The 14,074-nt window shown below is 38.7% G+C and overlaps 1 protein-coding gene across 1 annotated transcript in view; it reads right to left on the bottom strand.

Moving 5' to 3' along the window:
- Positions 1-14,074, bottom strand: part of LOC139718531 (voltage-gated delayed rectifier potassium channel KCNH8-like) — a 194,914-nt gene that overhangs the window by 35,554 nt on the left and 145,286 nt on the right. The gene's annotated exons all lie outside the window — the stretch shown is intronic.

Raw genomic sequence — 14,074 nt, 5'->3', positions numbered from 1 at the left:
TGACCTACATTTACTTGTTATACCACTCTACTCGCTTCTTCCGCTCGGGAAATAGGTTACGTATCGTGGACAAACAAGAGACCTGTATCTGCGGTTGATATTCCAGCGAATTACCGACCAACACAGACTAACTCAGCTCAGAGAGGGCACCCTTAATGTAATATCGAAGTGTCGCGACGCTCTCTTTGCTCCGCCTCCAAGAAAATTCTAACCATGGTAACGGAGACCCGGATACGTTCGATGGGAGACTTCTTGGGCGAAATTCCATCGCCGCATCTGAAGAAAAGCCACTGATCGGTGGGTGTGCTCATTAAAAGAAGATCATAATTTCTGATAGCAAGTCATTTTCATCCCTGGGTACATGCAGGCACGTAGGTGCATCGTGTAGGTTTTGTATAGATGACATCATTTTCAGTTGCAATGGAAAAGGGGAATTTAACCTCGTCAGGTTGAAAAATCATAAATTTCAAAGCAGGAGCTGCCACTGACGAATTGTGAACCTGTTTTATGACGCAAAGCAAATGTCTCAGCGAGAAGAAATGTATAAGAATATGTAATCCGTATGTATAAAGGAGCTAGGTATAGGAAAATTGTCCATTATTAAATTGTTTATTGAAAACTTCTGCTTCGAGCGAGACTAAACTGTGCACTCCGTCTGTGCCGACAAATTTTTATTAATTTTTTTTTCAACATTATGCAATATTCAGCATTTATTCATTTTCTTCAATTTATTGTGTTGATATCAAAATTTCGATGTAACCAAATTATGTATTTTCATTTTGTATTTGTTCTTTCTTTGTTTGTGTTAGGTTTTGTGCATTGACACTCTTTGCTGAAAATGAAATAAAGGCAGTTTTTTTTTTCAAGTTTGTCATTAAAAAAGGTCAACTTTTAATTGTCGAGACACTAATAGCGCCATCGCTTGTTAGGAAAGAGGCAACCTTTTATTTAGATACGCTCTGTACAGGAAAGTGGCGCTCTTGTGTATGCAGAGTTAAATGACCATGACGGCGCAGGTGTGACGAGAAAAAACAACAACAACAACAACAACAAAAGATGACTCGAGGATGCTGTTAAAGGGGCATTACAGACAATTTTCATAATTTCATATCATGTAGTAAATAAATCGACAGCTCCATATTATATAGATTTGTGGAATTTATTGTGGTCCTTGAGCAGAGAAACCAATACTCTGAAAAATCTTCAACAAATTACACTGATCAGTGTAGATGACAGAGGAGCCTCACATTTTTCAGAAATGTAGCAGTGTAATTCCATTACAATGCCGCTTACTTAACAAGTTCACCAATGTGAAATCTGTGCATGCCTTCTTCTTTTGTTGTGCTTCCTTGAGCCCCAACTCATGCATTCTTATGGTGAGGTTGCTATGTCATCATTCTTGTTCATTGCAATTTGTTATACATTTTAAAAACATTCTTTTTCCTCACCGCAATCACTATAAATTCGGAAACTCTGTACTCAGTATAAGCAGTTGTTCAAATTGTTGTAAAAGTCTGAAAATCAGCCGGAGGTCTCCTTTAAGATGTCTCTTTGCCGTCAGCCGTGACGCCAATAATTATCCTTGTTTGCTGATGCTGTTCGTCTCCAAGGTTTACTCATCTCTAAGAACACTTTAGATTGCTTGTATATGCACTTTGACCAGAAAAAAAAAATATAATGAGGCTTACCCCTGGAAAATCAGGGATGTTGAAGTGAAAACATAATAACCTCCTATTTACGCTTGTCAACTTTGATATGCAATTTTGAAAACCATCAAAAGTATAATCATCAAAACACATCTGCCTTAAACGAATGATGATAACTATCCTCCGGAAGGTTAAAAAAATTCTTACATTGAGTTTATTGGCAATGTTTAGGTCCACAAAAGTGTGTTTCGAATGCGCCAGTTAAACTGGTGCAGTCCACAAATATATCCACCCATCCACCCATGGTACAGTATTGGTGGAGATGAGAATTGGGCTTTTAACTTTTTTGCAAGATACCAAGAAAGCACTTATGATGTATTACGGAGCATACCATTTTAAGAGGAATTCAAAGTTTATTTGATGAAAATCGGGTTTGGAATGACTGAAACATCCAAAAACAAAGTAAAACAAAGCAATCGTAATAAAGTGTGGGTCCCACACTTTATTAGAATCGCTCTTTTTTGGATATCTCAGCCATTTCAAAACCAATTTTCATCAAATAAACGTTGAATTCCTCATAGAATCACATGCTCTTCCATACTTCATTAGAGGTTTCTCATTATCTCATCAAAAGAATGTTAAAAACCTGAAATTAGATCTCAACCAAAACTATACGATCCCTTTAAGAAGTATACCACTCAACGCATGCATGTGGATAGGCAGGACCGTATAGCATCACCCCCTGTTGCTCCCCAGCACACTGTGACTTTAAGACAGTTATGAAACACCCCACCACCGGTAAACCTGTCTAAACGTTCTCCCGTTGCTTCATCTGCAGGGGCCCCAGTTAATCACGGGCCCGCTTTCTCCCCGGCAAGGTAGGCGTAGATTCTGACAGATATAGCGGACCTTGATTAAAAAATCGTGCGATACGAGGATCGAGAGAAGAAGCGAGAACATCTTCCATATTGTTTTCTTCCATCAGTACAGGAGACCCATTCCAACCTTTAGTTGCCTTGAAATCTGCTTTGTATCACAGTGGGGTTTCGGTTCCTTTCTTTTCATATTCTTTTTCCCATCTTGATGATGACTAATACATGTACGTGCAGTTGCACAATAATTTTGTGAGATGACATCATCATTTGAAGAGTTTGAAAACAAGAACAGATAAACACTGTTTTCAAAAGTTTTTTTTTTTCAAGTGGAGTCACGTCATCATCAAATAGAGAAAAGAGAACCTTTTCAATGATAATACTGCTTTCGATTAATAACAAGGACGGTTTATAAAGATGTCATTATCATCATCACATATGACTTAATCATTTCCTTTGTTTTTCATCAGCTTTAATCCCAAATATTTCAAATCCATACAAAATGGATATAACTGTTTTTGCATTTAAAATCTTCATTTACACAACATGGTGCAGAATGATAATAAGTAATTCACAAATTTTACAAGCTATGCTTCTCTTGTGAATTTCTATTTTCCATATACAGTTAAAGAATAAGAATGTAGTTGCTTTTTCGTTCATTTATCAAAATACAAAAAAGATATTACTATAATTGTACAATGTGTTGTTGAAGCTTGTGTTATCTAAGATTCTTTTACAAATTCCTTACTCTTTACTCCTGCAAGCGTTATGTATATTACTTCATATTACTTTATATGGAAATAGAATTACTTTGAATTTGAATTTGGATTTGAATTTGTATTGAATTTAATGATAATGATAATGATAATGATAATAGTATTAATAAAAATAATGTGAAGAATAATAAAGATGAAGAAGAGGAAGAAGAAGAAGATGATGATGATGATGATGATGGTATAGTTGTTGAGGTGATGGAGTTGAGGGTGCATTGATCAGTGCTCATGATAATAATCATTACACTGTATTGGAAATGACAGCCCAGGAGGACTGTTGTTAATCAAAGTCGACGTCCGTTGACTGAGGATGAGCATCCGGTTCTTTCACTCAGATTGAATTTTGCTCTGGCTCCCAAGCAAGTTAACCGGAAAGACAAAGATTACGAAATCGTGGTGATTTGGGCAATACCGGTAATGGTGGTTGTGAACAACATTGATAAGAGAGATAGTGATGGTTTTGGTTGCGATAATGGTGGTAGTGGCGGCTATGGAGATGGTAGTGGTGGCGTGATGATGATGAAAGTGAATACACAAATGAAGTAGGCCCTAGCTGTGACTATAACATGCATCAGAAGCAGTGCAATCATGACTGTGGTAATACCCATTGGTATATCTGGTAGATCCGAAAAGGAACGGGAGTAACTAAAAAATAACGTAGATTTTGTTCCAAGGATGCTGCCAGGGTAGTAACTGAAATCACAATTTTTAGCAGAGACATGACAATATCTCAATATGACAGAAGATAAATGAATTCAGAGAAAAACGAAACCCAAAGTTTTCAGAAACGCTATCGAATGTCCAGTCATCTGAAATATGGTGGAAAGCGCCAGACTTCTCTTTTTAATCTGATATGCCGTATACTCATTTCAGTTCACTTCAGTTCAAATTTATTTCGGTTTTTTTTTTTTTACAATGAAATAATATGTAAACATATATCTCACTTTTTCAGTGACAAAAATGATGCACGTGAATTTATACAACGAAAACAATTATCAAAAACTTACAGTAAGGATACATTACAATGGTTGGTAAAGTAACGAAAGTGAATACTTCATAAAATTCCAACCACTCTCAAGACATGTGCGTGATGCAGCATGCAAGTACACGTGAACCGTGTTGTTTCTAGGACAAGGTGCGCGAGCGGGCAATCGCATCGTGTTCCCAGTTTCCAAGATGCGGAACACTAATTAGCAATGACCTGCAACAGACAATGCAAGTGCCGTATGGAAGGTGTGTGGGGGAGGGGGTGTTAGCAGGGGCACCCCCTTCGATTTATTTCGAATTATTCCTTTTTGGGGAATAACAAACGTATAACACAGACATAATTCATGAAGTTAACATTCTTGTGTCTTTTCCTGAGATCTGAAAAATTATCATTGTTAATGGGCGCATCCGTCTTTATAGCGCAGTGGAAGGTAACTTTATGTATTTTGTCCTTGATGCCTCGTATGCTGAACAAAACTGCCCCTGTATAGTCTTGATACATGAGTATCCTTTCAAAACAATCCTGAATCCAGAGGATTATTCGGAAAACCACCAGAAACTAAAATACAGTGAGTTACTATTTGTTCGTTGGACAGGTTCTGATCATTCCGAGAAAAACAAACAAGCACATGGGGGGAGGGGGGGGGGGGGACAGACAGACAGAAAGAAAACCAAAAAAAAAAAAAAAAAAAGAAAGAAAGAAAGAAAAAGAGAGAAATATCGACCAAAGAATATTCTCCTTTGCAGGTAGGGGGACACAATCTTGACAATCTAGCACTGAAACGCAATGAGTGAGGATGGAACAGCAGGAAGCAATAACAACAGCAGTACCGTCAACACAAGCATCGCATCGCATTGCCAAATCCCAAGTGTTCATAACCGTGTCATCATTTCCATCAGCAAATGGTTTGGATGGATGTTTATGTCTCCGTAAGGGCAACACGATTCAGAGTGCCGGAAACCGTGTCATCCGCCATCTTGTGCCAACAATTTTCCAATATGTTATTCTAAATTTTGTTTTTATATTGTCTTGTTGTTGTCTTGTTTTTTCCACACACACACACAAAAAAAAAAAATCTGCTGTTTACCAAAATCAGCCTCTGTTTGGAATGAGGATGCAGCGTGGCCGGGACTTCCTATATACATTTTCGAGGTTTTTTTTGTTTTTTTTTTCAAGAGGTGTTAATGCGATTCACGATAACAAGACAAATAGTGATGTTTACTTCCCCCCGGCACTACCCGGCTGGATATTTTAACACTGCGCTTGGAGCTAGAGGGGTTGTTGCCGAGTTTGGATAGACTGATAATATATGACTAACCGTTTGGAAACATACAAAGTTCCTCTTCGAAAAAACAGGAAGCAAAGTCAATTTCATTGAGATAAGTATGGGCAGATGAATGGCATAGAAAATATTGACCCTCGAATTAAGACATTGCCCTCAACGTCGGCTCAAATCATCTGGCGCTGAGGTTGCGAAATTGCTCCTTAGAGGTATATGAGTGTATACCGTAGAGTATACTCTAGGGTATACTCTAGAGCGATTTAGGGTAATAGCGGGTAATGTCTCATGTTATTTTCCATACCGGTCCATCCGCCCTTACGATCTTTCCTGATTTACCTATTTTTTGGTCGTTTTAGTTGTTGTTTTTTAGTCGATTTGTCGCGAGAAAAGGGCTGTCATCTCATCAAACATCATTACATTTTATGATGTTTTAATATTGTGACGGTCCCTGCAACGTAGAACATGTCATGGAAGAGAAAATGCAACAATCTACAATGAGTTATTGATTTTTTTCCCGGAAACTTTATTTTCTTAGAAAATCTAATATTTTACTTGAAGTCTTAACAAAGTTCAAATCTTCATCCTTCTCTCTATTCTCCTCTCTCCTTATTTCTTTATCTTCAAACCTGTACGCTTCAATGTCTCTCAATTTTTGTCTTACATATCATATTTCACCTCCTGTTTTTTTTCATTATTCTATACCACCTTTTCCCGTCCTCTCTCTGTTTAATTTTCAGTCGCATTTTCTCTCTCTTTTCTCTATTTTTCTCCAGTTCCCTTTGTGTCTCTCCATATATGTCTCCTTATTTCTCTTCCTCTCAATCTTCTCCCATGCCTTCTTCTTCTGATGAGCAGTAATATTACCCTGTGAGGGACGGTCCGAAGGTGGCAAATTTCATTAAACAGACCATTGGGTACGGCCGTCGGAGCTGCGAAAAATGAAACATCGCAGCGAGCGGACAGGTAGATACTAATCTAGCTCTCTTGTAAGGAGAGATGAAGGGGCAGAAGAGAGAGAGAGAGAGAGAGAGAGAGAGAGAGAGAGATGGGCGATTGGTCGATTAGAACTGTAACCAGGGAGCGGGCATCTCCCATCCTCCCGCCCCCTCCCCCCCCCCCCATCCCACGCTGACGTGTTGCGCCATGCGCTAGAGAATAACACTTAGAACTTCCCCCGAGGGTGGGGGTATAAGGTAGGGGTATACAGGAACAGGCAAAGACATGATAGTTTTCAGGACGGTGACTGGAATAGAGTGGTTTGGCCTGGAATACTCTTTCTTGCCTCCAGTGACCTCTCCTGTCACCAATGGAGAAAGTGTTTGCGTCTTTTCTGCTGAATGGAAAACGTATACTCCGCGTCGAGAGCATTTTAACAAGTGTTCCCCTCCAGCTCACTGCTACAATTTTTTTTTCTCCAGATCATCTCTACAAGGGATGTATCTCGAGTCTCGTCGAGCACACATAAAGTTTTTTCCCCCTTTTCCACCGCCAACGACTTGCTACCGGCTTGACGGATAATTACCGAGAATGTCGTGTGTGTGGAGGAGGGGATGGGGGGGGGGGGGGCCCTCTCCAGTAGAGATACATTCATTGATTTATAGAATAAGAACAACAACCATAACAGCTAATAATAGCTTTTTTTTGACGAAGTTTAAGTTTGTATTACAAAGGGGAAACATGCTTTTTACTTGCTCGCCTACTAGGACAAGAAAGACCCTGTTGGTTTTTGCAAACATAACATAGCTAATGTGTCTTTTCGCCATAGGGTGTCTCTGTGCAAGTAGTAATTCAAAGCTATACGTATGAAGAGAAGGTGTGTTTGTGTGTGTGTGTGTGTGTGTGTGTGTGTGCGTGTGTGTGTATGTATGTGTGTGTGTGTATGTGTGTGTGGTTACGTGTACGTATGTTTGTTCTAATGCTCTAGACCAATCTATTACTCGTAAGAGGGTTAGTGTCTTGAGTTAAAAAAAGAAACGTGATGCCACACACACGACGCATTCTCAGATAAAAAGGATGTCGCCTGAAATTATCCAAGGAAACAACCAGGTAGATTTCATCAAGACTTTGATTTAGTTATACACGTAAAAGTTGCCACCTCCTGGAATCTTGCAAAGCATAACGCCGTTTTCAACTTCTGTCATGAAAATTGCCCGAGGTTAATCGTTCAGTCAGTAGGGTTGAACTAGATTTGTATAATGATACTATGATGGCCATCTTAGTCACAGGAATAATGATATATTCTATAGACCTATTCATTTACACGCACACACACACACACATACACACACACACACACACACACACTATTAGTATATACTAAATACGTATACTAGTACCACATAAAGTCAAACCTATCTATGGCTGCCATCCAAGGGAGACGAAGAGTGGTCGTCAAAAACAGGTGGTTACTTAAAACAGGTTATCAGATGTTTTATGTGTATTGCCTACATGTACATGTATACAATCGTCATACTTCTTACATGTACACCTACTATGTGTGTATATGTATGCACGCGTTTCATGCGATGAACAATGCCGTAATTGATCGACTTGTTGCGCAGTAGCATGCATACAACAAGCAGGCTTTTCACAAGATTATAACTCTGACTGAACGGCGAGTGAAAACAGCGGTGGCGATCACCGAACTGTTAGCCATGAATGATCGGCATGGCTGCAATGCAGAAAAAACAACAACAACCATGCTGAAATATCGGATCAGGGGGTGTTTCATAAAGCTGTTCGTAAAGTTACAAACGACTTACGAGCGACTGGTGATCAGTTCTTGTGCTGAATTATGGAAATTCTGATAAGTATAGCACATCAGAACTGATCACCAGTCTCTCGTAAGTTGTTCGTAACTTTACGAACAGCTTTATGAAACAGGGCCCGGTTCCGACTCCGTATGGGTCTGTGGCCGCGATAAAGAGGTTAAAATCTACCGGGGGAAACCAAAACTCCTGGTCGCGTTAGACAGGTTGCCGCCATACACAGGGTCTTTAGCATGGCTTTTCTCTCGTGGGGATACGTCAAGTGGCCGCTTAGGCAGGTTTGACTTAATGTATATATATATATATATATATATATATATATTTTTTTTTTTTTTTTACATATACGTATATATATACGATTGCTATATATGTATCAGCGTAATTTAAAAGAGCACTTGCAGCTACGACCTGATGTGATGTCATAAAAAAGATAGAGAGTATTGCACACTTGCTTTTATATATTTTAAGGTTATAAAAGATGAAAGATAAATACGACTATAAAGTGCAAAACTCTTAACAAAGAGCAGCATATATCCCCCAAGAGAGTGTCTCTTTTCTGTACACCAGAGATCGTCTTTGCATACACAAGAGAAGAATACTTTGCAGGTAATTATTTAGCAGCTAGATAAATGTTATTGTAGGAACCGTTACAGTTTATCATTATACATGTATATCATTTATATATAAAGAGTACGATCAACTCTGTTGTTGTTAATTTCAGATATTAGAGATTAAATCTGCCCCCAAAGCAAATAAAATGATAAGAAAATTTCAGACTATTTCTTCTTATGTAACAATTGATATATCAACAGTTTTATTTGTCTTCTATCTGATAATAGACTTACTTAAGAATGTTACAAAATGCGGCTTGACCCGTTTCGCTGTCAAACTCTTCATATCATTATGTAAAAAATAAAATTTATTTAACCAAGCAATGACACAACAAATGTAAAGAGTTGTCAAAGTGATAGAGGATTTTCCAAACAGGAAAATCACAACTACAGATGGCATAGGCATAACCACACGGTTGCTGATAACAAAAGACATCATTTTAGCAAAGCTGCATTTTGTGGATACTACAGCACGAATTTCATATCTACTGAAGACGTGAGCACCAGCTGAATTGCAACAAACAACGGAAGGTCTGACGAATGGCATATTTTGAACGTCGTTTATGTCCCTCCATAACAGATCGGCATTCGTTACGTGCTTTTTTTTTTCACCCTTGGCAAAACAGGTGTTCCGTGATCGAGTGGTATTCGTGTCGGTAGCCCGACACGAATTTGTCCACATGTGGACGAGACGACCGAAGAGCGGAGCGCCATACGACACTGCGCTCGACGGGTCACGTGACTGTACAGCGGGCCTCCGCGCTGTCGTCGCGTTGACTGATTTCCAATCAAAGCAGGAGATTTTTCGTCGGCTCGTTCTCACTTAGCCCCGTTAACCTACCCGTCTGCATCGAGGCACCACATCATTCATCAAGGATGAGGGGAACAGAGGAGGAGGAAGAGGAGGAGGAGGAGGAGGAGGAGGAGGAGGAGGATGAAGAAGACAAGACCGTTGCAGTGCAACATTACACTGCCGGCTTGGAAACGAGATCTCTTGCAGGGCGCACGACGTTGAATCCTGACAAGCGTACCAGTGGGCGCATCGCGTAGTAGACGGTTTGTCTCGCGTTCCACCCACTTTTCTACTCACAGAAGAGCGCGTAACGAATCGGCTCGCCTCTCGAGTGGCAGGAGAATGTAAACTAAATACATACATATTGAGAGAAAGACAGGAAATAACGAAAGGAAGAAGGGAGGGAAGAGAGAAAGAGGGAGAGAGAGAGAGAGAGAAAGAAGAGGAGACCTGAAGAATGGTATCGCTATATTTGTTCTATAACTACACGAGGCTGTTCCACTACACGTTTGGACACCAATGCCATCAAATGCTTGACTATTCTCTCAAAACAGATTTGCTATATACCATTAATACCATGAAACAGGACGCTATGTATACCAATCTATTCTTCGCACTTTTGACATGCTAATCTAAGGTTAAAATCGAAGAATGATAATTTTCAATGTTTTAGTTTGCTTTTATTTCGGATACCAAAATCCAAATTTTCAAATTTAGCTTGTGACCTTGGCCATATTTTCCATATGAACTGACCTAGTATCATAGACTAAATCTAGCTCTTTGTTTCTCCCGTTTAACGAAATGGATCTATATAATAACGCCATGATACACCTGTTTCCTTTTTAATACTGACATTATTAAGCCTTAACTCTCAGAATAAGACTTGAAGTGTTGAGCTTTTCTTTTATCAGATTTTCTCTAAAGTCCGGTCAGGGGATGAACCATCAGTCAAATCTTTCATTTCTCTCTTAGTTTAACGACAATCTGAAAGATGAATGTGATAGTATCAACACTGTGTTAATTGATGAAGACCATGATATCATGAAAATCACAAAAATCAGTTTCTTGTTTACTTACAAGATTTGCTCACTCCTCGACAAGACTGCCATTCCTAATTTCCTTGATTATTTAGTAAGTCCTAAAGACTGATAAAATATAAAGAGTCTTTTTAAGGCAAACTGAACATGTATTACTAAAATGTGCCAGAGCATTAAACAGAGGCAAACTACAAGAAAATGGTGAAAGAATCCCCTTGTAAAGTTTGGGAACAAGAAGTAGCAAATATAATGCCCAGTGGGGAAAAGGTATTTTTGTATCTGCGCGTAGGTATTATTAAAAAAACAACAACACACACACATACACAAATTCATTACTTATCTTAAATTTATAAAGCCAAGAAACAGTCGTATAACAAAGAGAGGAAATTGAACCGAGGACATTGAAAAAAAAGAAGAAGAAGATCTGATCATTTTCTGAGTTCATTAGAGCAATGAACAAAGCGGGGAATCCAAACCACGAACTACTAATCTATCTAACATTCTTGAGCGCTATACCTATATCAGTCAAAATGTGGTGGGAAACGAAAAGAAGAGGGAGAGACAAACCCCGAACGAAGTTGTTAGGTGAATGACCGGTTGCTGTTCACATTATGAGCTAAATACAGTAAGAATATATCCAGGGTTGTAGCTTTCTTTTTTTCATCCTTATGTCTAATTCGTCCCGCATCTTCACGTTAATAAAAATAAACGCCGAAAACTTAAAAAAGCGTGGAATGTCGTGTACCGCTGCAAAAGTGTCCTTCCCGTCCTAAATTGTTAGGCGGCAAGAGTATGGAATATAGTGTGACGTCAACACAATTCTTAAAAATGTCTAGATGATGGAGGATGAAGATTATCAATATGATTTTTAGGTAGTTTCTCTGAAAATAAGAATAACTGTCATTCTCTTTGTGATTTGAGGAAGGAGAATGACTTAAGGAAGGCATGAGAAGCGTCCACGATATTGGCTCCACATAATTCGTTTAAGGTTTGAGAGTAACAACGTTACTCTAGTCAAATTGATAATGTATAGTCACGAACATTAATGTATCAAAAATCCAGCTGTCGTGACAAGGAAACTCATTGTACACTCCAATAACATAATCAAGATGAATGAAAGGCCGTAAAATGATACATGGACAAGCAAGGGGGTGAATATGTAAACAAACATAGAAAAACAAAGTCAACTCAGTTCAATGACCAACAAATGAGTATGCTCCGAGGAGGAAAAAAACTGCTCTGTATTGTAGGCCTACACCTTGTAGATGTCTCAATAAATATGACTGAACAGTTAATATACGCTCTTGAACAAATATAACTGCTTTAGCAGGTCGAGTGAGCCCACAGAGTGGGGGCTCCTTATCAAATATAATTCGCTGCCTGGGAATATCATTTGATGTAATTTAGCTTGTCAGAGATATATTATTATACTTTTTTTTCGTCAGGCTAGCGTGACTCTGTTGGTATAATATGATCTTTATTGGAATTCAAGCAGCGTCAACTTAAACTGAACTACTCTCTCTCTCTCCTGATGTAATAAATGCCTACTCAACAGCTTGTATATAAGTGTGTGCGTGCATGTGCATGTGTGTTGGTGTGTGTGCGTGTGTGTTGGTGTGTGTGTGTACATCCGTGCCTGTGATAAGACTGTCGTTACACGCTTGTTTGAGTCAATATGGTTGATGCGAAAAACAGACTTCAAAGGACTCCTGATAATATTCTGCCAGACACCGAACGACACTATAGCAGACCTACCAGCGATGATATTATGGTAGTATAGATATACTTTAAAAAAAAAGAATGTTCGAGAAGTAAATAAGCGTGAGATCACCAAGAGAATCAATAATTTGTCCTGTCAGCTAAAGAAAAACAACATAGACAAAAACGATCTCACTTATAAGCGAAAAGTAATGTTTGCAGTGTCTCTTCTTGGATATTATGTCACATACAAGCAACGACATAGTCTTCTAGCGATTAAACGAAATAAGGTTGTAAAAATAGCAATATGGTATTGATATGACTAAACAACGAATCATAACTGTGAATTTTGAAAAAAAAATGTGCTTTGCACAGACAGCATGTAGTAGAACCATATTTTCATGTTTTACTGGCGGGAATGATGTGCGTCGCGTTTGGGATTTTCAAGTCTTGGTTTTTGGTTTTTCATTTTTGGTTTGTTATGATTTATTTCCGCATTCAGTCAAATACAAATTCAACACAAATTTCAAAGCCACTAGGACACAGAATAAGAAATGCAATGGTTTAAAAAGATAAAATAAGTTAGGAGAGTGAGCATAAGAAAAAATAAACACCAAAAATACATGATACAGCAGTTCAGATAACGATGGCCAATACAATGTAAAATCGATTTCATATTACTTCTTAAAGTTGTCAGAATTATTGGCTGCGAACTTGAAAGAATACGATGCATTTATTTTCAATTTCGCAATCCGGTAACACCTTGAGCACTTTTAGTTTCCAAACACTCGTGAAATTATAGTTTGAAAAAGTTTGAAATTTACGTCTTTGGTCTACATAGAAACACTCTGCTTTGCCCCACAGCCCTTTTTTAATCACGAATATTCAAATAACAGATAAACAAAAGACACCCGTATAAACACCGAAATCTTGAGTAACAACTCACACAAACTTTGAAGGCATTCCTCCTTTTCTTGTTCTTCATTTTAATATCTCTCTCTGTCTGATCTGTCTCTCTCTCTCTCTCTCTCTCTTACTTCCGTTTTCTTTTTGCTCTCTCTCTCTCTCTCTCTCTCTCTCCCTCTCTATTTCTTTTCTTTCTTTTTTTTTTTTTTGCTCTGTGATTGAGGCGATGACCTGGTTGCTACCACGACTGCGTAATTCGGAGAAATTGGCGGCAATTACCAGCGAAGATGTACACTAATAGTCGGTAATTGGGCGAAAACTCCAGATTATTTTGCCCCGGCTGCGCTACGCCTGAGGCTGTCTCCACTTGACAGCGTTGATTACACACACACACGCACACACATACACACACACAAACACTCACACACACACACACACGCATACACACACGCACACACTCGCAAAAACACTCACACACAACACACACACAGACACACACTCACAAAAACACACACACAAGATTTGCACACATACACAAAAACACAACTACACACACATCACCATCACGCACACGCGCACACATCCATGTATATTCAATATACATGTACATAATATCATAATTTATACAAACAGATAGACGCATTTTTTTTCCGTAATCCTTATCAACTCAATTCTCTGAAAAGATAATTCCATTAATGTA

The sequence above is a fragment of the Diadema antillarum genome, unplaced genomic scaffold (genome assembly GCF_040938485.1).
Source record: "Diadema antillarum isolate AM-2024a unplaced genomic scaffold, OU_Dant_1.0 scf00000095, whole genome shotgun sequence".
In the NCBI taxonomy this organism is placed as follows: domain Eukaryota; kingdom Metazoa; phylum Echinodermata; class Echinoidea; order Diadematoida; family Diadematidae; genus Diadema; species Diadema antillarum.
The sequence above is the reverse complement of the archived record's forward strand: the minus strand, read 5'-3'. Positions and strand labels throughout refer to the sequence as shown.